The 27250-nt window shown below is 43.6% G+C and overlaps 1 protein-coding gene and 1 long non-coding RNA gene across 2 annotated transcripts in view; one reads left to right on the top strand and one right to left on the bottom strand.

Annotated features, from left to right (window-relative positions):
- Window positions 1-625: 625 nt before the first annotated feature.
- On the bottom strand, window positions 626-9018 carry LOC132206631 (uncharacterized). Its single transcript, XR_009443069.1, has 3 exons — window positions 8856-9018; window positions 3299-3371; window positions 626-864 (listed from the first exon to the last, which is right to left on the bottom strand). It is a non-coding gene; the product is annotated as an uncharacterized LOC132206631 (long non-coding RNA).
- Window positions 9019-9314: 296 nt separating this feature from the next.
- The window catches only part of supt5h (SPT5 homolog, DSIF elongation factor subunit), a 92701-nt gene continuing 74765 nt past the window's right edge, over window positions 9315-27250 (top strand). The window contains exon 1 of the mRNA XM_048522344.2: window positions 9315-9483. The gene's annotated coding sequence lies outside the window, so the exon portion shown is untranslated. The remainder of the gene's footprint in view (window positions 9484-27250) is intronic.

The following is a 27250-nucleotide window of genomic DNA, read 5'->3' as shown; positions in this document are numbered from 1 at the left end:
GCAGTAGTTTGCCATTTCCCTTTGCATTATGACTGAACAGCAGACTTAGCTCTCACCACCTGCCAGTATTGTTGGAAGGATTTGCAGGCAAATAAATCTATTTGGCCATATTACGAAAGCACCACAAAGGCCTGCACAGAACTTGAACCTATAGTTTCTGGTGCTGAAGTAAGTGCACTACCCATTATGCCATAAGATTACCCCACATATACCTCAAGGCCCAAAAATCTGACAATCTTACTCCTATTTAGTGACTGAAAACGAACAGCACTCTGGGGTAGAGAAATCAAAAATATTTACAATTCTCTAAGACAAGAAATTTCACCTCATCTCCACTTCCTTATCCTGAATCTTTAAATGTTGTGTTTTTAAAATTTCCAGACTTGGAGAGAATGCTGCAGGCTTAGGCAGGTGAGACGCAGAAAATTTCTGAAGAAGTAGTTACATTAATATTGGTTGTGGGAACAAGATGGAATGGGAAATGTATGAAGAGTAGACAAGTTCAGGAATATAAATGAGAGGGTCCTGAGATATACAAGATATTTCTTTCAACTCCTTATCCTGCAGAGAAATACTAGTGTCGCAAATTCTCCTCCCTTAATAATATCAATCAAAATCTGATTGATCCATAGTATGGTTTAAGACTAACACTGCGGTTCATTTAAACAATCTTAGCCTTGAAGGGGAGGAGGTTCTATGGGGAAAAGGGTAGTATTCTTGCCTCTGAGCCAGGAGTTCTGGTTTCAAGTCTTCATTTCTGAAGGAGGGTCTAGGCCCGAAATGTCAGCTCTTCTGCTCCTATGAAGCTGCTTGACCTGCTGTGTTCATCCAGCTCTACACCTTGTTATCTCTTTACTCCAGGACCTAATGGCCAAGAAAGGCAAGTTCATCAAGTGGCCAATAAAGATGAGCATGAATTTGTAAATCCTTCCAACATATTTCAATGGCAGACCTTAACAGAAGGAGAGACTCCGTGTCAGCCATTTGATGGATGGAACATTAGAGCCTCTGCTATCACCAAACATTACTCCATGCTACAATGCACATGCAAAAGTGAAATCAAACAGAGAATTCTGGAGAAATTCAGCAAGTCTGGCAATATCTGTGCAGACAGAAACAGTTTACATGATATGAAAAAATTGTAAAATTGATCTTTTTACATAATATACTTTTCACAAAGGTAGAGAAGGAGCAAGGGTTTCATTTGGTGTAGAGGCCAGTGCAAAAGATGAGAGTTTGTTCATGATGGTAAAGAGAAAGAGACATGTAAAATTGTGTAAATTACAGGTATGAAAGGGAGAGAATGGGTTTTCCCCACTAACAGCAAAGTAAACAAGGCACAAATAAGACAAGCCTGTGAGGGTAAGAAAGAATGTAAGAAAAAATGGAGCACAAACGTTGGTCAGTTTCTGAAGTTTGTGGCAGTAAAGTGCTTAAATGGAAAATAAGGCAATGCTCCTTGAGCTCGCATCATGCTGTTAGAACATCGCAGCAAGCCCAGCCCAACAGAACAGGTTCAGCTGGGGTGAATGTTTTGCCTCCTTGCCCTACCAATGGTGAAGGTTACACAGGTGAGGGCTGGACCTGCTTTCAGGCAAGGAACTGGCCAGGAAGCCTTAAAGGTATATGTATTGATGTTTTATTTCACATAGCAAAATGTTCCCATTCTTTGTCTAAACAGACATTGTTTTCTGACTTTTTAATTAATACTCTAAAAAATGGAAAATTCTCTACAGTTCTAAGTACGCTCATGAATTATTAAAGTTGTAAATTGAAGTAAAATTAGATAATTATTTTTCTGTACATAATTACTCGGTGAATAATTACTGAAATATGCCATTCTTGGAAATTACAAGTGGGAACAGCTTAACCCTAAATACACTGATATAAATTTTTTGTGGCAGAGGGCATAGCTTATTCATTTTACATCTTTGTCGCAATAGTTCACGGATGCTCAGAAGTGCTTCACAGCCTCTGTAGTAGACAAAATCCAAGTTGTCTTTTCAATTAACATGCACTCTATCAGAAAATATTTAGAGGCAAAAAAAATTCTGACTTCTACTCGATATCTGAGGCTATATGATCCTAATTAAGGAACTACTGCATGTCAAGTTATTACAATGAAACCAGGACTCTGTTACAGCACATTGTTAATTATTTTCTAGCAATTGTGAACTCGAGGTGGTTGCGATGAGAAGAGGGGGCAGCAATTAGACATTCAAAACTACCGCAGATACACACTTATGTTCAGAAATAAAGATGCTCTGGATGCGAGTTTGCTCGCTAAACTGGAAGGTTAGTTTTCAGACATTTTGTCACCATTCTAGGTAACATCAGTGAGCCTCTGATGAAGCGCTGGTGTTATGTCCCGCTTTCTATTTATCTGGTTAGGATTCCTTGGGTTGGTGATGTCATTTCCTGCATTGGTGATGTCATTTCCTGTTCTTTTTCTCAGGGGGTGGTAGATTGATTTGGAGCCAATGTGTTTCTTGATGGAGTCCCGGTTGGAATGCCATGCTTCTAGGAATTCTCGTGTGTGTCTGTTTGGCTTGTCCTAGGATGGATGTGTTGTCCCAATCAAAGTGGTGTCCTTCCTCATCTGTATGTAAGGATACTAGTGATAGTGGGTCATGTTGTTTTGTGGCTAGTTGATGTTCATGTATCCTGGTGGCTAGCTTTCTGCCAGTTTGTCCAATGTAGTGTTTGTCACAGTTCTTGCAAGGTATTTTGTAGATGACATTCATTTTGTTTGTTGTCTGTATAGGGTCTTTTAAGTTCATTAGCTGCTGTTTTAATATGTTGGTGGGTTTGTGGGCTACCCTGATGCCCAGAGGTCCGAGTAGCCTGGCAGTCATTTCAGAAATGTCTTTGATGTAGGGGAGAGTGGATATGGTTTCTCACACAAAATAACAACACAGACAGCACAGAAGCATGGATTAAAAAAACTTATCTGACCGACCATTAACAGACACTGAAAAGGCCGTCTTAGTAAGAGGATTAAATTACAACTTCTGGGATGCGGACAAGAAGTATTTCTTAGCAGTGTTAGAAGCAACACTGAAAGACAACAAACTCACAGAAGAAACCCAGCAAACCATCAGACAGACAGTCGCACCATCATTAAGCAGGAAAAAGGAAGAAAACACACTCAATACACAAGAAAGGAAAGCCCTAAAAGGACTGAAAAAAGATAAAAACATCGTTATCCTACCTGCAGACAAAGGACGCTTGACAGTCTTCTTAAACCGAACAGACTACATTGAGAAAGCGAACGCACTGCTTGCAGATACTGACTTACCAACAGGTGGCGATAAACCCAACTCCACAACTAGAGAACCGAATCGCAGCCTTACTCAAAAAACTTCAAAAATCTGGAGAATTAAACAAGAGAGACTTCAAAAAAAATGAAACCAGATGGATCCAACACATCACGCATCTACGGACTACCAAAAATTCACAAGCCAGGAGCCCCCCTCAGACCCATAGTGCTGCTACCTGGAACACCAACCTACAGATTAGCCAAGGAACTACACCAAAGACTAAAACACCTAGTAGAAGACTCCCACCACTCCATTCGCTCCACCCAAGAATTCCTCAACACCAAAGACACCAAGATAGGAGAGGATGAAATAATGGTCTCCTTTGACGTAACAGCCCTGTTCACATCCATCAACATCAACCTGGCCAAAGAAACACTGACTACACTATTAGAAGAACAGAAGACACATACACCAGACACCACCAACCTCAATCAGCAAGGACAACAACATCAAGCTAGTGGACCTATGCCTCACCACGCACTTCACTTTCAATAACAAAACCTACAGACAAACCAACAGTACACCCATGGGATCTCCGATATCAGGGTTCTTAGCAGAGGCAGTAATGCAGAGACTCGAACAAACAGCTCTGCCAATCATCCAACCCAAACTTTGGGTCCGCTACGTGGATGACACCTTTGTCATCACTAATCAAAACAAATTAGAGGAAACCTTCAAGGCCATCAATAATACCCTTTACTGGCATAACACTCACAAAAGAGGAGGAAAACAACAACAAACTGCCATTCCTAGATGTCACAGTAGAGCGAACAGCCAATGGGGAACTTCAAACCAGCGTCTACAGGAAAACAACACATACGGACCAAATACTGAACTACAGGAGCAACCATCCCAACACCCACAAACGAAGCTGCATTAGAATATTATTCCAACGAGCCACCACACACTGCAGCACAGAGGAACTACGCAGAGCAGAAGAAAATAACCTATACAGCGTATTCAAAAAGAACGGGTACCCTACGAACACAGTCCGCCGATTCCTCAGCAACAAACCCAAACAGACAAAACGGGCTCAGAAACCATAACCACTCTCCCCTACATCAAAGACACTTCTGAAATGACTGCCAGACTACTCGGACCTCTTGGCATCATGGTAGCCCACAAACCCACCAACACATTAAAACTGCAGCTAATGAACTTAAAAGACCGTTATACAGACAACAAACAAAACGAACGTCATCTACAAAATACCTTGCAAGAACTGTGACAAACACTACATTGGACAAACTGGCAAAAAGCTAGCCACCAGGATACATGAACATCAACTAGCCACAAAACGACATGACCCACTATCACTAGTATCCTTACATACAGATGAAGAAGGACAGCACTTTGACTGGGACAACACATCCATCCTAGGACAAGCCAAACAGAGACACACACGAGAATTCCTAGAAGCATGGCATTCCAACCGGAACTCCATCAACAAACACATTGGCTCCAAATCAATCTACCATCCCCTGAGAAAAAGAACAGGAAATGACATCACCAATCCAAGGAAACCTAACCAGATAAACAGAAAGCGGGACATAACCAGCGCTTCATCAGAGGCTCACTGATGTTACCTAGAATGGTGACAAACGTCTGAAAACTAACCTTCCAGCTCAGCGAGCAAACTCACATCCAGAACCTCAACCTGAGCTGCAAATCTTCTCAAAACTCACTAATAAAGATGCTTTCATAAACCATAGGAACATTGCAACACAAGAAGGCTGTCCAGCCCACCATCATGCTCCTTTCTTCCTCAGAGCCGACAGCCACAGTAGTCTGAAAATGCTTGCTCTTGGAATCTAAGCAGACTCAGGCCTGGTTAGTATTTGGATGGGAGACCACCTGGGAATACCAGGTGCAGTAGGCTTTAGGAAAAACACAGTCTCAGCGCCAGGGACCCAGGTTCAATTCCACCCTTGGGAAACTGTGTGGAGTTTGCACGTTCTCCCCGAATCTGTATGGGTTTCCTTCCACAGTCCAAAAATGTGCAGGCTAGGTGGATTGGCCATGCTAAATTGCCTGTAGTATTCAGGGGTGTGTGGGTTATAGGGGATGAGTCTCCTCAGGATGCTTCAAGGGTCAGTGTGGACTTGTTGGGCTGAAAAGCCTGTTTCCATACTGTAGGGATTCTATGATGTCCCATCAGATCAATTCAGGCTAATTTCCTGGTCGCCTTGCAGGTCATTTTTTCAAAAGTGAATATGTTTACCACCCTTTCTGACTGTGTTTCAGGTCACTACCACCTATAAATATTCCTCCTACTTTTCAAAGTAGTGCCATTGTGCTTTCACATTTTCATTTCAACACCACTATCCTTGACTGTTCAGCATGTTCTTGTGTGAACTAGCAATGGAGTATCAATATTGATTTTTGTGCTCAAGTACTGGAGTTGGGACTTGAACCCACAACTTTATGTCTTTGAAATAAGAGCTTCAACAAATGAGACCAGCCATCTGCAGATGCCAATCAGGAATTCTGATGCAGTTTTTTGAAGGAAGTCCAATGAGTCTTTGCTGCCTTTGACTAAAAGTTCCAGTACAAGTAACTTCTGAGATGTTTAAGATAAAGATCAAAACTGAGCTGTTGTGGTAGATTTGGGAAGCATAATTTTAAAATAAAAATGTAAGTTGTAGATAGTGGACAAGCTTTGGGAAAGTCAGGTGATAAGTTATTGGCTGCAGGATTCTGAGTCTCTTCTATGTCTATTCCTTTAAAACAGACCTTAGACAAGTTAGGCAACCATAGATAACAGTGCAGAGCTGGAGGAATACAGCAGGCCAGGCAGCAGAGCTTTCCTGTTCCTCTGATGCTGCTTGGCCTGCTGTGTTTTTCTAGCTCCACACTTGTCTCTGACTCCAGCATCAGCAGTTCTTGCTATCTCTAAACAAGTAAGAGAACCACTAGTTGGGCATTGTAACAAAATTAAAATTAAACATTCAACAGAAACTCTCAGAACTGTGATCAGGATTGAAGATGCACCCCAGGCCCTACAGGGCCCACCAGTCCCTAAAGGCATCTAATGTTCCAGTGGACACCGCATGTTCAGTCTCAATGAATCCCTAAGCAAGGACATAACCACGAAAGAGGTGCAGACAGTCGGGCACGAGGCCACCTCCAGAGCCTGCTGCCTGGACAAGTCAATGGTTACCTTGGCCAGGCCATAAGGAGACTCTTCAGGCTGCCTTGTCCAGCTTCTCACACAGTGACTGTTGATTAAGTTAGGCTGATTTTTGATTGCATTGCAAGTGATCGTAATTCTACTAGTTTTAAAATAGTTATGGAAAAGAATAGACCTGATCTAAAAGTTAAAGTTCTAAATTGGTGTAAAGGTCAATTTTGACAGTATTATGCCGGAACTTTCAAAAGTTGACTGGGGGAGGCTGTTCGCAGGTAAAGTGGGAGGCCTTCAAAAATGAGATAATGAGAGTTCACAGACAGTATGTTCTTGTTAGTGTGAATGGCAAGACTGGAAGCTGCAGTGAATGCTGGATGACTAGAAACATTGAGACTCTAGTCAAGAAAAAGGAGGCATATGTCAGGTATAGACAGCTAGGATCAAGTGAATCCCTAGAGGAGGATAAGGACAGTAGGAGTACACAAAGAGGGGAATCAGGAGGACAAAATGGGGACACGAGATGGCTTTGGAAAATAGGGTTAAGGAGAATGCAAAGAGATTTTACAAGGGCAAAAGAGTAACCAGGGACAGAATAGAGCCCCTTAAAGATTAATAAGGTAGTCTATGTGTGGAACCACAGCAGATGGGTGAGATACTAAACAAATATTTTGTGTACGTATTTAATTTGGAGGACATGGAAAAATAAATAGACATGTCTTAAAAACAGTCCATAATACTGAAAAGTTGCTGTTGGAGGTCTTAGAACACTGAAAGGTAGATAAAACCCCTAGGACCTGATCAGGTGTATCCCAGAACTTTGCAGGAAGCTAGGGAAATGATTGCTGGGCCCTTTGCTGAGATATTTGTTTCATTAACAGCCACTGGTGAGGTGCTGGAGGTTGCCTGATGTGTGCCATGACTGAAGAAAAGTGGTAAGGAAAAGTCAGGGAACTAGAGACGAGTGAACCTGATATCAGCGGTGGGTAAGATTTGAGGGGATTTTGAGGGACAGGATTTACATGCCATGGCTTTGTATGTGGGAAATCGGATCTCGCTAACTTAGTTTTTTGAAGAGGTGACAAAGAAGATTGATGAAAATACAGCAGTAGATGTTGTTATATGGACTTCAGCAAGGTGTTTGACATGTTTCCACATGGTAGACTGGTTTAACAAAGTTAGATCACTTGGAATCCAGGGGGAGTAAACCAACTAGATACAAAATTGGCTTGAAGGTAGGAGACAGAGGATGGTGGTTGAGGGTTGCTTCTCAGAGTGGAACCTGTGACCAGTGATGTGCCAGAAGGATCAGTGCTGGGTCCACTGCTTTTCGTCATTTATATAAATGACTTGGATTTGAATATAGGAGGTATGTTGAGGAACAAAAACAAAGTGCTGGAAAAGCTCAGCAGGTCTGGCGGCATCTGAGAGGGACTCACATAGTTAACAGTACGGCTCTGGTGAGTGTTGCTCAACAAAGAGCCCGAGTGGTGCAGGTGCACAGTTCCTTGACAGTGGAGTTGCAGGTGGACAAGGTGGCAAAGGTGGCATTTGGCACACTTGACTTTATTGGTTAGTGCACTGGAAGGCATGTTGGTGCTATATAGGGCTTTTGGAATACTGTATTCGATTCTGGTCACCTTGCTATAGGAAAGATGTTGTGAAACTTGAAAGGGTTCAGAAATTATTTGTAAGGACATTGCCAGGGTTGGAGGGTCTGGGCCATAGGATGTGGCTGAATAGGCTGGGGCTTTTTGCCCCCCTGAAGTGTTGGAGGCTGAGTGCTTACCTTATAGAGGTTTAGAAAATCATGAGGGGAATGGATAGAGTGAATAGTCAAGGTCTTTTTTCAAACCAGGATGTAGGAGTCCAAAACTAAAGGGCATAGGTTTACGGTGCAAGGGGAAAGATCTAAAAGGGGCCAGAGGGGTAATGTTTTCATGCAGAGGGGGTGGTTGGTGATAACTGGTCCAGGCAATAGGCTCTAGAGGGCACCCTCCTACCTGACTTTCTGCACCTCTCATGTCCAATGAGTGTGAACATGCAATGTCCACTGAAGCAATTGAGGCCTTTCGGGATCAGTGGACCACAGAGGTTAGGATACATCTTCAATCCAGAACACAGTTCTGTAAGTTTCTATGAAACGAGATGCCAGCGCAACTGATAGAGGCTAGTACAATTACAACATTTAGAAAGCGTTTGAAAGGGTACACGAATAGGGAGGTTTTAGAGAGATATCTGGCAAATGGGACTAGATTAATTTAGGATATCTAGCCAGCACGAGGAGTTGAACAATGGGTCTTTTCGGTTCTCTATGCCTGTTCTATTTCTACGCCTGGTCCAGTTCAGTTTCTGGTCAATGGTGACTCCCCTACCCCTCAGGACTGCAGCGAGTCAAAAAGAGGACTCACCACTCAACAGCTGTCCTACAGCTAACGACGTCTCCAACCCGAGAAGGAATGCATTAATAATAAATCAAAACAACATCACAAAACGGTAAGGCACTCTCAGGAAGGAACTTCCCTGGGTTGTTAAACGCGTACAACGGTCATTACGAAGAACCAACTTCCTCGAGGAGACCAAAGTGCGCGCGCACGCACGACGGAACGCACTGACGCCTACTGCTCGGGCAGGGGCACGCGCGCACGGCGGCACGCCCTGACGCCTGTTTCTGGGATGGCGGGGGAGGGGAGAATACTACGTGACGTCATGACGCCCGATGCCGGCGTGGGGGCACGCGCGCACGGCGGCACGCCCTGACGCCTGTTTCTGGGACGGTGGGGAGGGGAGAAAACTACGTGACGTCATGACGCCCGATGCCGGCGTGGGGGGGCGCGCAAGCACAGTGCGGGAACGCAATGCCGGGTGTTGGTGACGCGCACGCATGGCGTGGGAACGTCCTGACGCCTTGGAGTCGTGGGTCGAGCGCAAACAATCTTCACCTCTAATCGCTGTCTTCGTGCCTGTGGGAAGTATTCGATCTATCTCTCCCCCAGATTAATTGAAGGGAAGGGGAAACATTGCTGCTGCAGTTTGTTGGTAAGTGAGCGTTAAAGCGGTATCGGGGAGGCAGCAGAGGATAAGAAACTCTCACCCCACTACCTCCGGGTCCGCCTGAAGCGCTCAGGCTTGGAGCCAGCAGCTAGGCCCTGACGGATTCCCCCGAGTTCCCCCATCTCTCGCCCCAGGCGGCTGTTTCGTTAGGCCTATCCCGCAGAGTGGTGTAGTCACGGGAGCTGGGCAGCTGACCTTGTGGCTGGGATTAGTCTCCGGGCGACCAGCGGTGTCTTCCTCCTACAGGCTGCCACCTGGTTCAACTTCACAGTTAATGGGAACTGCAGATGCTGGAGAATCCAAGATAACAAAGTGTGAAGCTGGATGAACTCAGCAGGCCAAGCAGCATCTCAGGAGCACAAAAGCTGACGTTTCGGGCCTAGACTCTTTATCAGAGAGGGGGATGGGGAGAGGGTTCTGGAATAAATAGGGAGGGGGGGGCGGACCGAAGATGGAGAGAAAAGAAGATAGGTGGAGAGGAGAGTATGGGTCGGAAGATAGGGAGGGGATAGGTCAGTCCAGGGAAGACAGACAGGTCAAGGAGGTGGGATGAGGTTAGTAGGTAGGAAATGGAGATGCAACTTGAGGTGAGAGGAAGAACAAGTTAGGGAGGCAGAGACAGGTTTTGGGATGCAGTGGGGGGAGGGGATGAGCTGGGCTGGTTGGGAACCCTGCAGCCCATGGCATCAATGTGGACTTCAGCTTCAAAATCTCCCCTTCCCCCACTGCATCCCAAAACCAGCCCAGTTCGTCCCCTCCCCCCACTGCATAACACAACCAGCCCAACTCATCCCGTCTCCCCCCCACCACTGCCTACCTATTAACTTCATCCCACCTCCTTGACCTGTCCGTCTTCCCTGGACTGACCTATCCCCTCCCTACCTCCCCACCTATACTCTCCTCTCCACCTATCTTCTTTTCTCTCCATCTTCGGTCCGCCTCCCCCTCTCTCCCTATTTATTCCAGAACCCTCTCCCCATCCCCCTCTCTGATGAAGGGTCTAGGCCTGAAACGTCAGCTTTTGTGGTCCTGAGATGCTGCTTGGCTTGCTGTGTTCATCCAGCTCCACACTTTGTTATCTTGGTTCAACTTCACGTTGAGGGAGAGGATAGGGTTTGTGGATAGGCTGTTAAAAATCGGAAACAATAACCAATTGCAGCAAATAACAAGCCGAATGAGAAAACATCAGGGCCCCCAGCGGTTGTTGCAAACTCAAAACAAGTGCTGGAGAAACCTAGCAGGTCTGGCACCGTCCTTGGAGAGAAGGAAGTTAACGTTTCTGGGTCAATGGGAGTCCTCTTCAGAAATTGTGTGCTGCTTGTTTTTGCGAATCATTTTTCACTGATTCCCCTGTGAAATACTGAAGACAAGAAGGCTTAGTCTGCCACCAATCTGATTTTGTTTTGGCTTATCTTGGCTTACCTTGAACATTTGGAGATTGGATTTGATTATGGTTGCTGATTGTAGTATTTCTGTATTTAATTTCTCAATTTAAAATTCTGACTTGTTTGTATTGCTACCAGCTTGTAAGTAAGCATATTAACTAAGTGCAGAAAGTTTCCAAACCCATAACCGTTTTGATCGAGAAGAACAAGGGCAGCAGATTTTTAGTGCAAAAATAAACTTCATTCATAAAAGGTTTATAATCATATACAAAGGGTTCTCAATCCATTCTCTGCAGACAAATAACATATTAGCATTTGACATCTGGAAGAACTATCGTCCAGTTGTAAAAACAAGGGAAGCAGATACAGTAAATCCTCTGAATCTGTGAAAACATGAATCACAAATTTGCCTATCTGCACCAAAATATAAGTAACAACAATAATTGTGTATCTTTAACCTTTTAAACTATTTTTAATGAACTCTACTCTCATGAATTTCATCATTTATGGGAGTTCTGACGAACAGAACCCCTACAGATACAGACTGTGCATACGCATACTATCATCTGCTTGTTCTCCTCCAAATCTCTCACAAGTTATCGCTGTTTCTTCAGTGTTACTGGGTCAAGATCCTAGAATTCCCTCTCTAACAGCATTGTGGGTATCCCTACTACACATGGACTGCAATGGTTTCAGAAGATAGTTAGGGATGGGCAATAAAATGCTGTCCCCAGCCTCCATCACCTACATCCCATAAATGAATAAAACAAATGATTTTTTTTCATGTTTTGTTAGCTTCTTGGAATGGCGGGTGAGAAGATGGTGACTTTGGAGACTGTGGTTTCCAAGCTTTTCACATCTTCTCTGGTTTCAGCCTTTGAGTATATTTAACATACAGATTAATAGATTTATGATGATCAATGGCATCAAGAGTTCTGCAGATAGTGTAGGAGGGAAAAAGCATTGAAGTGTTCAGTCAGCTACAGTTGTGTTAAATGGCAGAACAGGTTCACTGGACTGAGTAACCTACTCATCTTACTAAATTCTTATTTCTGGGTTACCTTTAACCTTTAGCAGAGATTATTCACTACGTGTTTTGTCAATAAATCAAGTATTATTTAATTATGCAGTGATTAGGTTGGGAAAAGGCAAAGTAGATGGATTGTGGTGTTTTATTATCTAGTGGTTTTTATGTAATTTGTGTTATCGTGGTTTATGTGGGGTATGAAAACAAAATATCGTGTAAGTTGCTGCCCTGTGGATATTAAGATTCCTTCTCAAAAGAACTGTATTTGCTGTTGGTAATGGCTCAGTTAGTCTGGACTGAGTTGCATGGCTACATTCAGAGGTTTGGGATACTGGGTAGAATGAAATGAACTGAGATATAAAAGGATACAAAATTATATTCCTCAATGTTCCAGGTGGAATCATGAAAATGATGTCTCCATGCATGACCCCTAGCTATTGATCAACTGTTGTTTTAGTTCTTACTCTAACACTGACCTTTGTCTTTGGCCTGCTGCAGTGTTTCACTGAAGCTCCACACAAACTCATATAATGGCGCGTCACTTTTCAGCTAGGTACTTTGTAGTCTTTTGGACTCGACATTACGTTCAGCAATTCTGTCTGTAATCTGTGTACCCATTTTGTTTCACCTTCTTTGCGTTTTTCAGTTGGTCTCTCATTTTTGCATTCTGACTGTGCAATACATGTTCCAGATACAACTTTTACTTCTTTTCTGCCTTGATGTCACTTCCAATGGCCTTTCTCTTCCATTATTGAATGCTTGAATTGTTGAATCTCTGCTGTTTCCCACAGACTTCACAGAATTACAGATATGTTATGGCTTGGATGGAAACTATTTGACCCATCAGGTCTGCATGGCTCTTCAAATTAGCATCATTATCTACTGCCAATCTCCTGCGTTTTCCCTATGCTTTTGCATTGAAACATAGAAAACAGGAGGAGTAAACCATTTGTCCCGTCGAACCTGCTTTGCCATTTAGTACGATTGCTACCGATCATCTAACTCAGTACCTAGTTCCCGTTGTCTCTATATACCCTTTAATCCCTGTATCTATATTTAACTTCTGTTTGAAAACATTCAGTATTCCGACCTCAACTGCTTTCTATGGCAAAGAATTCTACAGGCTTACCACTTTCTGAATGAAGAAATTTCTCTTTATCTCAGTCCTAATGGCTTACTCTATCCTTAGACTGTGACAGCTGGCTCTGGATCCCTAGTCTTCAGGAACATTCTTCCTGTGTTTTCCTTATCCTCACCTGTTAGAATCTTCTAGATTTCTGTGAGATTGAAAAATAAGGTAGGCAAAAAAATCCAGAGAATATAGTCCCAAGTGCTCTAGTCTCTCTTTATATGCCCATCTTGCCACCCAAGATTCAGTCTGGTAAACTTATGTGGCACTCCCTTGATTGGTAGACCATCCCTCCTCAGATAAGGAAACCAAAACTGCACATGGATGTGGTCTCACCAAGGCCCTGTACAATTACAGCAAGACATCCTTGCTCCTGTACTCAAATCCTCTTGCTTTGAAGGCCAACATACCATTTGCTTCTATCCCTGCTTGCCACACCTGTGTGCTTATTTCCAGCATGTGATGTACAAGGCCACCCAGGTCTTATTTTCTAATAGATCAACCTTCAAATACTGTTTTTGCTACATTTATCCACATTATACTTCATCTGCCATGCACTTGCCCTCCCACTGAACTTGTCTAAATCACATTGAAGCATTTCTGCATCCTCCTCTCAGTTCACCCTCCCACCCAACTTTCATGTCACCTAAATCCTTGACAGTATTACACTTAGTTCCCTCATCAGAATAATTAATATTTATTATGAATAGCTAGGATCCAAGAATTGATCCCTGCAGTACTCCAATAGTCATTGACTGTCACTTGGAGAAAAATCCATTTATTTCTACCTTTTATTTTCTGTCTGCTAACCAGTTCTCTATCCATGTCAGGATGTGGTTGTCCCTTTTAGGAGATTCCTACAGACTTGATACAAATGCGATACACCAACTTCTGTGAATAGCCACAGTTTATTTCAGCAAGTACAAGCTTTTGGAGGATCACTTAACAATCTTCGCGGGGCTTGTGGAGCCGTGTCAAGTGATGCTCGCTAATAAGGGAACCGTCCTCCCTTTAAATAGGATTTTACATCACAGTCAGTCATGTATGCAAGATACAGTTTTTACTCGCCCATAATCACGTGCAACAGTGAAAGTATGTAACTTAATCACCTAACAGTAGAGGCAAAGGTCAGCTGCCCCAAAACAATGTGTCTGACTAGATAGTTCCTTATCTTTTAGCCTTAGTTCAACGTTTACAGAGAGCGGAGTATAATTAGACTACCACATTTTGTCTGCGAGATGGAGGCACCCACAGTGCTGCTTAGCACCTAATTTCTTACATGTTAGCAGAACAAATATTAACCCTTTAACATCTCAAGTACACTACCCTAAGCCCATGTACTTTCATTTACGTGCTAATCTTTAATGTGGGACCTAGTCAAAATCCTTCCGAAAATCCAAGAAAGTGACATCTGTTGATTTCACCTTATCAATTTGACTAATTACATCCTTAAAAAATTTCACTCAATTCGTTACACATAATTTCCTTTATGTCAATCCATGCTTGCTGTGTCTGATCCTTTCACTGTCTTCCAAGCTCTACTATTAAATCTTTTGTAATGCATTTTGTAAAGCATTTTTTTAATGTCAGGCTAACTGGTTTATAATTCTATGTTTTCTCTTTATACCTTTTATTTTAAATAGTGGGGTTGCATTAGTTATCATGCAATTCATAGCAATTGTTCCAGTGTAGTGAATCTTGAAAGATGACCATCAGTGCAATCCACTATTTTTAGGGCTACCTCCTTAAGTTCTCTGGAATGTAGATCATTGGGCCGGAGGGATTTATCAGCCTTTAATTCCATCAATTTCCCTATAAAAACTAATTTCTTTCAGTTCTTCCATCTCGTAGACCTTGCATTCTCCAATGCTTTTGCGATGTTATTTGTGTTCCCCTTTGAGAAGTCATTATCAAGATATGTATTTAATTTGTCTACCTTTGTTTGTTGCCCATTATAACTTCCCCTGTTTCTGACCAAGGGACTACATTTGTTTTTGCTTATTTTTTTTCCCCCCCAACATACTTTTTACAAAGAATTTGTATGTGCCGTGCAAACTTAGTGTCATACTCTCAAAAACTCCTGGATGGATATGTGAATGGAAGAGACTAGAGGAATATGGATCCCATAAGTGAAGACAGTCTTAATGTGTTGTCGCAGGCTTGGAGGGCCAAAGGGCCTGTTCCTGTGATGTGTTGTTCTTTGTTCTATTTTGACCCTCTTAATCAATCCATTTACCTTCCTTTATCAAAATATAAACTGCTCCCAATCTTGAGGTGCTTTGCTTTTTTTCTTGGCCAATTTGTAAGTACCCTCTTTGGATCTGATACTGTCCTTGATTTTCCTTGTGAGCCGCTTTACCCTATTTGATTATTGTGCTGAATGGACATGAACAATTCTTGCAGTTCCCCCATGCACTGTTTAAATGTTTACCATTGCCTGTCCATCGTCATTCCTTTAAGTAACGTTTCCCAATTTATCATGACCAGTTCGTACCTCATCATGGTTTCCTTTATTTAGATTAGGATCCTCGTTTCAGAATCAGTTATGTCACTCTCCAACTTATTTAAGAACTCTCTCATATTATTTTCACTCTTCCCCAACAGGCCTCGCTCAGCTAGATTGCCAACTATTTCTTTCTAATTCTACAGTACTCGGTTTTATTGTATAGTTGATTCCACGATGTATTGATGCAGAAAACCATCCTGCGCACATTCCAAGAATTCCTCTTCTATGGTATTCTACATGAGCAAAGGCTTTAGAAATCTGAAGCTTAAAGGGCCTTGGGAGTCCAAGTTCAGGATTATCTTCGGGTTAACATGCAAGTTTGTTTTGCCCAAACTGTGCAGGTTAAAGTTACCCATAATTACAGCTGTACCTTTATTACTTTTGCCTCTAATTTCCTGTTTAATTCATTCCCCAGCATTGCTTCAGTTTTGGGGTCTCTATATAACCACCATTCTTGTTTGCTTCCACTCGGTGTTTTTAAGCTCATCTCATATAGATTCCATTTCACCAGATCTAACATTGTGTTATATCCCACTATTATGCTAATTTTCCTCTTTAGCCAGGAATTCTACATGCATCTCATTTTCCTAAAAACTGAATGCGTCTGGGTATTAAGTCTCCATACTTTGTCACACTGCAGCCATATCTCCACAATCCCAACAATACCACACATATTTACATCTATTTGCATGACCAATTCATCCACTTTATTGAAAAATCTCTGCATATTGAGACAGAAGGCAATAGGGCTTGTCTTTTGAACTTATTATTTTGATCTTTGGTTGTTTGATTTTTTTCCTTTGAATTCTCTGCTGTCACTTTTCTTATTCCCATTCTGTCTTTTGTTTTTGCTTTTGTTTTCCTCTCTCTGTCTTCCTGTATAAATTCCCATCCTCCTGCTGTTTTAATTTGAATACTCTCCAACCTCATGAACAGAAATACTATCCCTCGGACCTCCGTTCCAGCCCTGCTCAAGTGCAACTCATCCCTCCTTCCCCCAGAGCAGTCCCAGTGCCTCAGGAATCTGATATCCCTTGCACCATCTCTTCAGCCACATGTTTATCTGATATATCCTGCTCTTTCTAGTCTGACTTGTGATATCACTATCTTCACGGTCCTACTTTTTTAACTTGCTTCCTCCCTACATTCTGCTATTAGGACCTGTGCCTGTTTTTTAAACCTGTTGATACTGATATGTACCAGGTCCACTGGCTATTCACTGCTGCTTCACAGTGCCAGGGACCCAGGTTCGATTCTACCCTTGGGCGAATGTTTGTATGGAGTTTGCATTTCAACTCCACTTCCCTGCACTCTCCCCGTAGTCCTTGATTCCTTGTGAGATCAAGAATTTGTCGATCTCTGCCTTGAAGGCATCTAATGTCCCGGCCTCCACTGTACTCCGTGCCAATGAATTCCACAAGTCCACCACTCTCTGGCTGAAGAAATGTCTCCTCATTTCCGTTTTAAATTACCCCCTCTAAATCTAAGGCTGTGCCCACGGGTCCTAGTCTCCCCGCCTAACAGAAACAACTTGCCAGCGTCTACCCTTTCGAAGGCATACATTATCTTGTAAGTTTCTATTAGATCTCCCCTCAACCATCTAAACTCTAATGAATACAATCCCAGGATCCTTAGCCGTTCATCATACTTTAAACCTACCATTCCAGGGATCATCCGTGTGAATCTCCGCTGGACATGCTCCAGCGCCAGTATGTCCTTCCTGAGGTGTGGGGCTCAAAATTGGACACAGTATTCTAAATGGGGCCTAACTAGAGCTTTATCAAGTCTCAGAAGCACATCACTGCTTTTATATTCTAACCCTCTTGAGATAAACGACAACATTACATTCGCTTTCTTAATCACGGACTCTACCTGCAAGTTAACGTTTAGAGAATCCTGGACCAACACGCCCAGATCCCTTTGTACTTCTGCTTTACGAATTTTCTCACCGTTTAGAAAATAGTCCATGCCTGTACTCTTTTTTCCAAAGTGCAAAACCTCATATTTGCTCACGTTGAATTTCATCAGCCATTTCCTGGACCACTCTCCTAAACTGTCTAAATCTTTCTCCAGCCTCCCATCTCCTCAGTACTACCTGCCTGTTTACCTAACTTTCACCCTTCTCTCCCCCCCCCCCCCCCCCCAGTCCCTTCATCCAGATCATTAATATATAAAGCGAACAGCTGCGGCCCCAACACTGAACCCTGCGGGACACCACTCGTCACCGATTGCCATTCCGAAAAAGAGTCTTCTATCCCAACTCTCTGCCTTCTGTCAGTCAGCCAATCCTCAATCCAAGCCAGTAGCTCACCTCGGACACCATGGGCCCTCACCTTGCTCAGCAGCCTTCTGTGAGGCACCTTATCAGAGGCCTTTTGGAAGTCTAGATAGCTAATATCCACTAGGTTTCCCTGGTCCAACATACTTGTTACCTCTTCAAAGAATTCTAACAGGTTTGTCAGGCACGACCTCCCCTTACTAAATTCATGCTGACTTGTTCTAATCTGACCCTGCACTTCCAGGAATTTAGAAATCTCATCCTTTACAATGGATTCTAGAATTTTACCAACAACCAAGGTTAGGCTAATCGGCCTGTAATCTTCCATCTTTTGCCTTGATCCTTTCTTAAACAAGACGGTTAGAACAGCAATTTTCCAATCATCTGGGACTTTGCCAGACTCCAGTGACTTTTGAAAGATCACAACCAAAGCCTCCGCTATTTCCTCAGCCACCTCCCTCAGAACTCTAGGATGTAGCCCATCGGGGCCAGGAGATTTATCAATTTTTTGAACTTTTAGCTTTTCTCGCACTTTCTCTTTTGTAATGCTTACCATACTCAACTCTGCCCCCGACTCTCCCTAATTGTTGGCATACAACTCATGTCTTCCACTGTGAAGACTGACGCAAAGTACTTATTAAGTTCTTCAGCTATTTCCTTATCTCCCATCACTAGCCTTCCAGCATCAATTTGGAGCAGCCCAGTGTCTACTTGTGCCTCTTGTTTGTTTCTTATGCACTGAAAGAAACTTTTAGTCTCATTTCTAATATTACTAGCTAGCCTACCTTCATATTTAATCCTCTCCTTCCTTATTTCTGTCTTTGTTATCCTTTTTTTTTGTAGCCTCCCCAATCTTCTGATTTCCCAGTGCTCTTGGCCACTTTATAGCCTGTCCCTTTTTCTTTGATGCATTTCCTGACTTCCTTTGTCAGCCATGGCTGCCTAATCCCACCCCGGATAATCTTTCTTTTCTTTGGTATGAACCTCTGTACTGTGTCCTCAATTACACTCAGAAACTCCTGCCACTGTTGCTCTACTGTCTTCCCTGCTAGGCTCTGCTTCCTGGACCACTCTCCTAAACTGTCTAGATCTTTCTGCAGCCTCCCCATCTCCTCAGTACTACCTGCCCGTTCACCTATCTTCGTATCATCAGCAAACTTCGCCAGAACGTCCCCCCCAGTCCCTTCATCCAGATCATTAATGTATAAAGCGAACATGTGCTGAAAATTTTGTCAAACATTAAGATTGACAAGTTGCCAGGCCTGGACCAGATTTGTCCTCAGCTGCTTTGGGAAACGAGAAATGCAATTGCTTCGCCACTTGTGAAGATCTTCGCATCCTCACTCTCCACTGGAGTCGTACCTGAGGACTGGAGAGAGGCAAATGTAATTCCTCTCTTCAAGAAAGGAAATAGGGAAATCCCCGGCAATTACAGACCAGTAAGTCTCACGTCTGTCGTCTGCAAGGTGTTAGAAAGGATTCTGAGGGATAGGATTTATGACCATCTGGAAGAGCATGGCTTGATTAAATGCAGTCAACACGGCTTTGTGAGGGGCAGGTCATGCCTCACAAACCTTATCGAGTTCTTTGAGGATGTGACTAGAAAAGTTGATGAGGGTCGAGCTGTGGATGTGGTGAATATGGACGTCAGCAAGGCATTTGATAAGGTTCCCCATGGTAGGCTCATTCAGAAGGTCAGGAGGAATGGGATACAGGGGAACTTGGCTGTCTGGATACAGAATTGGCTGGCCAACAGAAGACAGCGAGTGGTAGTAGAAGGAAAATATTCTGCCTGGAAGTCAGTGGTGAGTGGTGTTCCACAGGGCTCTGTCCTTGGGCCTCTACTGTTTGTAATTTTTATTAATGACTTGGATGAGGGGATTGAAGGATGGGTCAGCAAGTTTGCAGACGACATGAAGGTTGGAGGTGTCGTTGTTAGTATAGAGGGCTGTTGTAGGCTGCAGCAGGACATTGACAGGATGCAGAGATGGGCTGAGAGGTGGCAGATGGAGTTCAACCTGGATAAATGCGAGGTGATGAAGTTTGGAAGGTCGAATTTGAAAGCTGAGTACAGGATTAAGGATAGGATTCTTGGCAGTGTGGAGGAACAGAGGGATCTTGGTGTGCAGATACATTGATCCCTTAAAATGGCCACCCAAGTGGACAGGGTTGTTAAGAAAGCATATGGTGTTTTGGCTTTCATTAACAAGGGGATTGAGTTTATGAGTCGTGAGATCTTGTTGCAGCTCTATAAAACTTTGGTTAGACCGCACTTGGAATACTGCGTCCAGTTCTGGTCGCCCTATTATAGGAAAGATGTGGATGCTTTGGAGAGGGTTTAAAGGAGGTTTACCAGGATGCTGCCTGGACTGGAGGGCTTATCTTATGAAGAGAGGTTGACTGAGCTCGGACTTTTCTCATCGGAGGAAAGGAGGAGGAGAGGGGACCTAATTGAGGTATACAAGATAATGAGAGGCATAGATAGAGTTGATAGCCAGAGACTATTTCCCAGGGCAGAAATGGCTAACACGAGGGGTCATAGTTTTAAGCTGGTTGGTGGAAAGTATAGAGGGGATGTCAGAGGCGGGTTCTTTACACAGAGTTGTGAGAGCATGGAATGCATTGCCAGCAGCAGTTGTGGAAGCAAGGTCATTGGGGTCATTTAAGAGACTGCTGGACATGCATATGGTCACAGAAATTTGAGGGTGCATACATGAGGATCAATGGTCGGCACAACATCGTGGGCTGAAGGGCCTGTTCTGTGCTGTACTGTTCTATGTTCTAACTGCGGCCCCAACACTGATTTTCGTCAATTCCTCTCTCATGCCCCTGTAATTACCTTTATTTAACTGTGAACACCATTACATCCGATTTTGCCTTCTCTCTTTCAAACTGCAGACTGAACTCTACCATGTTATGATCGCTGCCTCCTAAGTGTTCCCTACTTTAAGACCTTTTATAAAGTCAGGCTCATTACATAGCACCAAATCCAGAATAGCCTGCTCCCTTGTGGTCTCCATCGCAAGCTGTTCCAAAAATCCATCCTGCAAACATTCCATGAATTCCCTTTCTTTGGATCCACCGGCAACATTATTCACCCAGTCCACCTGCATATTGAAGTCCCCCATGATCACTGTGACCTTGCCTTTCTGACATGCCCTATCTGTTTCCCTGTGCATCTTGCGCCCTGGTCCTGACTACTGTTAGGAGGTCTGTACATAATTCCCATTATGGTTTTTTTGCCTCTGTGGTTCCTCAACTCCACACACACTCCACATCCTCTGACCCTATGTCATTCAGTGCCGTAGATTTAATTTCATTCTTAACTAACAAGGCAACCCTGCCGCCTCTGCCCACCTCCCTGTCTTTTTGATAAGTTGTGAAACCTTGGATGTTTAACTGCCAGTCCTGAACTCCCTGCAACCATGTCTCTGTGATGCCTACCACATCATAATCATTCAAGATGATTTGTGCTGTTAATTCATCTACTTTGCGAATACTATGAGCATTTAGGTAAAGTGCCTTAATGCTAACTTTCTTATCATTATTAGAGAGATTGGAAATCCTAAGATGTCTTAAGACATCCTTCCGTTTTCCTGTATTCTTAGTCTACCTCGAGCTTAAACCTCCCCTGTACACATGCTATCCTGTTGCTTATCTTTCCATTTAACTCCATACTCCCTGTCACTTTCGCTTTCCCTTCCCCCCGACTCAGAAGTTTAAAGTCCTACTGACCACCCTATTTATCCTTTTTGCTAGAACACTGGTTCCAGATCGGTTCAGGTGGAGACTGTCCCAATGGTACAGATCCCCCCCCGCCGGTTCCAAAACTGATGCCAATGCCCCATGAAATGGAATCCCTCTTTCGCACACCAATCCCTTAGCCACATGTTTACTTCCCTAACTTTCTTTTCCCTATGCCAGTTGGCACGTGGCTCAGGCAGTAATCCGGAGATTATGACCCTTGAGGACCTGTACTTCAAGTTCTTTCCTAGTGCTTGATAATCCCTGAATAGGTCCGCTACCCTAGCTTTGCCTATGTTGTTAGTCCCAATGTGGACCACAATAACTGGATCCTCCCCCTCCTGCTCCAATATCCTTTCAAGCCGGTCGGAGATGTTCCGCACCCTGGCACTGGGCAGGCACACACCATGCAGGACTCCCGATCCGACTTGCATGGGGTACTATCTGTCCCCCTAATTATAGAATTCCCTATAACAACTACCTGTCTTTTTTCTTCCCACTCTTGAATGGCCTTCTGCACCACGGTGCCATGGCCAGCTGGTTCATCCTGTCCACAGTCCTTTCCCTCACCCATACAGGGAGCAAGAATCTCATACCTGTTGGCCAAGGTCAAGGGCTGAGGCTCCTGCACTCCTGAACTCAGAATCCCCCTATCTGCCTCACTTACAGTCACACCCTGTTGTCCCTGAACACTTTTTGAATTTGAATTACTTAATCTGCTGGGTGTGACTGCCTCCTGAAATAAAGTGTCCAGGTAACTCTCCCCCTCCCAGATATGCCGCAGAGTTTGAAGCTCAGATTCTAGATCATTTATTCTGATCCGGAGTTCTTCGAGCAACCAACACTTGCTGCAGATGAGGACGCTGCTGTTCACAATGGGATCAGCCAGCTCCTACGTCATACAACTACAACACATCACCTGTCCAGCCATTACTACTTATTTAGTTAGCTTCTACAATGTATGTATTAAATAATTTATAGTACTTCTCTGCTACTGTCTTTTTTAATTAAGCAATTAAACTTTTAATCAATTACACAATACACAAGAAATATAAATTGAAAGGCCTTACCTTAACAACACACGAGAATCCTTCATGGTTAGAGCCCCCACTCTTTCTGTTGCTGGAACAGGAATGGAGGGCTCCACCAGTCGAGATAGGTATTTTCTAATCTTTAAAGCAAAGACTCACCCACCTGTAGGCCTCTGATCGACGCTCCTGCTCTTCCTGCTGTGAGTCTGTGGACTTTTAATTAGGTTAGAGGAGGAGGGAGGGAGGCTCTACTGTGTAGGACTTGGGGCTTTGAGGTAAGTGCTTAAATAACAATCACTTGCCTTCCCAACTGCCTCTCTGCTCCGATTTCACTTCCGCCCGGCTCCCGCCATGCTCTACTGAAAAAAAGGTGTTGGCAGTGTGCTGGCATGGATAGAGAATTGGCTAACTGACAAAGGCAGAAAGTGGGGAATTTTTAAGGATAGCAGCCAGTGACGAGAGGAGTTCCGCAGAAGCCAGTGTTGGGACCACAACTGTTTGCATAATACGTTCTGAACAAAGGAACGGAGGGTATTGTTGCTAAGTAAGAAGGTGATGCAAAGATTGATGGAGAGACAGTATTGAGGGACAGGGAAGCTGCAGAAGGATTGAGATAGGCTAGGAGAGTGGGCAAAGAAGTAGCAGATGGAAAACAATGTGGGGACAGTGTAAAGTTATGCAAGGTGAGCACCAGACCTGAAACATTAACTCTGATTTCTCTTCACAGATGCTGTCAGATCTGCTGAGCTTTTCCAGCAATTTTCTTTTTGTGTGTGTGAGGCTATGCACTTTGAAGGAAGACTAGAGGCAATTAACTATTTTCTTTGTGGACAAAGGCTTTGGAAACCTGAAGCTCAAAGAACATAGAGCATTACAGCACAGTACAGGCCCTTCGGCCCTCAATGTTGTGCCGACCAGCCATACCGATCTCAAGCCCATCTAACCTACACTATTCCATGTACGTCCATATGCTTATCCAATGACGACTTAAATGTACCTAAAGTTGGCGAATCTACTACCGTTGCAGGCAAAGCATTCCGTTCCCTTACTACTGTCTGAGTAAAGAAACTACCTCTGACATCTGTCCTATATCTATCACCCCTCAATTTAAAGCTATGCCCCCTTGTGGTCGCCATCACCGTCCTAGGATAAAGGTTCTCCCTATCCACCCTATCTAACCCTCTGATTATTTTATATATTTCAATTAAGTCACCTCTCAACTTTCTTCCCTCCAATGAAAACAGCCTTAAGTCCCTCAGCCTTTCCTCATAAGACCTTCCCTCCATACCAGGCAACATCCTAGTAAATCTCCTATGCACCCTTTCCAAAGCTTCCACATCCTTCTTATAATGCGGTGACCAGAACTGTACGCAATACTCCAAGTGCGGCCGCACCAGAGTTTTGTACAGCTTCACCATAACTTCTTGGTTCCGGAACTCGATCCCTCTATTAATAAAAGCTAAAACACTGTACGCCTTCTTAACAGTCCTGTCAACCTGGGTGGCAACTTTCAAGGATCTGTGTATATGGACAGCGAGATCTCTCTGCTCATCTACACTACTAAGAATCTTACCATTAGCCCTGTATTTTGCCTTCTGGTTACTCCTACCAAAGTGCATCACCTCACACTTGTCTGTATTAAACTCCATTTGCCACCTCTCAGCCCAGCTCTGCAGCTTATCTATGTCTCTCTGCAACCTACGGCATCCTTCGTCACTATCCACAACTCCACAGACCTTAGTGTCATCAGCAAATTTACTAAACCATCCTTCTACGCCCTCATCCAGGTCATTTATAAAAATGACAAACAGCAGTGGACCCAACACCGACCCTTGCGGTACACCACTAGTAACTGGTCTCCAGGATGAACATTTCCCATCAACTACCACCCTCTGTCTTCTTTCAGCAAGCCAATTTCTGATCCAAACTGCTATATCTCCCACAATTCCATTCCTCTGCATTTTGTACAATAGCCTATTGTGAGGAACCTTATCGAACACCTTGCTTAAATCCATATACACCACACCAACCGGTTTACTCTCATCTACCTGTTTGGTCACCTTCTCAAAGAACTCAATAAGGTTTGTGAGGCACGAGCTTCCCTTCACAAAACCGTGCTGACTATCCCTAATCAATTTATTCTTTTCTAGATGATTATAAATCCTATCCCTTATAACCTTTTCCAACACTTTACCAACAACTGAGGTAAGGCTCACTGGCCTATAATTACCAGGGTTGTCTCTACTCCCCTTCTTGAACAAGAGAACCACATTTGCTATCCTCCAGTCGTCTGGCACTATTCCTGTAGACAATGACGAGTTAAAGATCAATGCCAAAGGCTCGACAGTCTCCTCCCTGGCTTCCCAGAGGATCTGAGGATAAATCCCATCCGGCCCAGGAGACTTATCTATCTTCACCCTCTGAAGGATTTCTAATACCTCTTCCTTGTGAACCTCCATCCCACCTAGTCTAGTAGCCTGTATCTCAGTAAACTTTAGAGAATCCTGAACCAGGACCCTAAAGGTTAACATGTAAAATCTTCTGGTAGCTTTGAAGGCAAATACAGTGTTAGCTTTCATTTCAGGAGGGCTGGAATACAAGACCAGGGATGTACTGCTGAGGCTGTATAAGGCCATAGTCGGACTGCGTTACTGAGAGCACTTTTGGCCCCATATCCAAGGGAGGCTGTGCTGGCATTGGAGAGGTTCTAGAGGAGGCTTACAAGACTGATAAAAACAGAAAGAACTGCAGATGCTGTAAATTGGGAACAAAAACAGAAGTAGCTGGAAAAGCTCTACAGGTCTGGCAGCATCTGTGAAGAAAAAATCAGTTAATGTTTCAGGTCCAGTGACCCTGTTCTGAGGAAGGGCCACCGGGCCCAAAACGTTAACTCTGATTTTTGTTCTCACAGATTCTGCCAGACCTGCTGGGCTATTCCAGCTACTTCTGTTTTTGTTACAAGAATGATCCTAGGCTTGAAGGGCTTATCCTATGAGTTGTGGTTGAGGACACTGAGTCTGTAGTTGATGGAGTTCAGAAAGATGGAGGGTATCTCATTGAAATTTACAGAATACTGAGAGGCCTGGATAGAATAGATGTGGAGAAGACATTTATAGTAGTTGGAGAGATGAGCACCTGAGGATACAGCCTCAGAGTGGAGGAACGACCATGTACAACTGAGATGAGGAATTTCTTCAGCCAGAGGGTTGTGAATCTATGGAGAGCATTGCCACAGAAGGCTGTGGAGGCCAGGTAATTGAATACATTTAAGACAGAGGTAGGTAGCTTCTTGATTAACAAGGGGATCAAGAGTTACAGAGAGAAGGCAGGAGAATGGGGTTGAGAAACATATCAGCCACGATTGAATGGCAAAGCAGAGTCGATAGGCTGAATGGCCTAATTATGCTCCTGTACCTTATGGTCTTTAGTCTTCCCACACTTATCCCTCCTCTCCCACACAGCAGAACCAACTGTGGTACAATAAATTTGGCTGTTAGTACTTCTCTCCTGAGGTCATTCTTCCCAACAACAGCAAAAGTGACATATTCGTTTTGTTGGGAATGGCCATGGGATTCTTGCATTTAATGCCTAGTCCTGTTTCTCTACTTGGTTGTGGTCCATTCCCTCCCTGCCTCTGGAATCATAGCCTACAGATTGATCACCTCCCTATATATGCTAACCATATTTCTCCAAGGTTTGCGGATGCTCCACAGTGTCCCCAGCACCACTCCAGCTCTGAACCTCGGGCATCCAGGAGCTGTAACTGGAGACACGGGTTTTGGTCCCAGGCATTGGAATTGTGCCTGGCTTTGTAAACAGAGCAGGTGGTACCCACTGTGGCTTTGAGCCCTCCTTCCGTAATTTACCCCTTTTAAATTAAACCCTTAGATTGTCCTTAAAATCAAGTAATTTTATCTTGGATTCTCCAGCATCTGCAGTTCCCATTATCACTAATTTTAATTATTATGAGGCTCTTCTTCTGTGGACCTTTGCACTATTACCCTGATAAACGATGAGCGGTAAAAATAGAATAAACACTCACCTAACCTTAGTCACCCAATCAGCTGCTTCCTCTTGCCTTGTGTCACTTTTTGATCTTTTTCCCTGACTGCTACATTGTGATTTCTGCACACTGTTTCTATCCAAATAATCATTCAATATCCACTGCCTCAACTGAAGCTGCCTCCACCACATTTCCAGGCAATGCATGGCAGATTCAAACTACTTGCTGTCTGAAAATGTTTTTTTCCTCACCTCACATGACTATTTGGCAAATCACTTAGAATTTGTGCCCTCTGGCTCTTTACCCTCTAATGAGCAAGAACAATTTCTTCCCATCTACTTTCTCCAGCCCCCTCATAAATTTGAAAACACTCACCGGATCTCCTCTTAGTCTTCTTTGCTTCAAGGAGAACAGCCCCAACTTGTTCAATCTATCCTCAAAACTGAAATTTCTCATGTCTGGAACCATTCCTGTAGATCACTTAGGTCAGAAATCATACAACACCAGGTTATAGTCCAACAGGTTTATTTAAAAACGCTCAAGCTTTCCGAGCATTGTCCATTTGAACGGTGAAGCCACAAAGATGTGGCCCTTTGTCGGAGCTCACTAGCTCGAAAAGAGAATCTTCTGTAAATTTACCCATCTTTTA

Source organism: Stegostoma tigrinum, chromosome 39, assembly GCF_030684315.1.
Source record: "Stegostoma tigrinum isolate sSteTig4 chromosome 39, sSteTig4.hap1, whole genome shotgun sequence".
Classification (NCBI taxonomy): domain Eukaryota; kingdom Metazoa; phylum Chordata; class Chondrichthyes; order Orectolobiformes; family Stegostomatidae; genus Stegostoma; species Stegostoma tigrinum.
The sequence above is the reverse complement of the archived record's forward strand: the minus strand, read 5'-3'. Positions and strand labels throughout refer to the sequence as shown.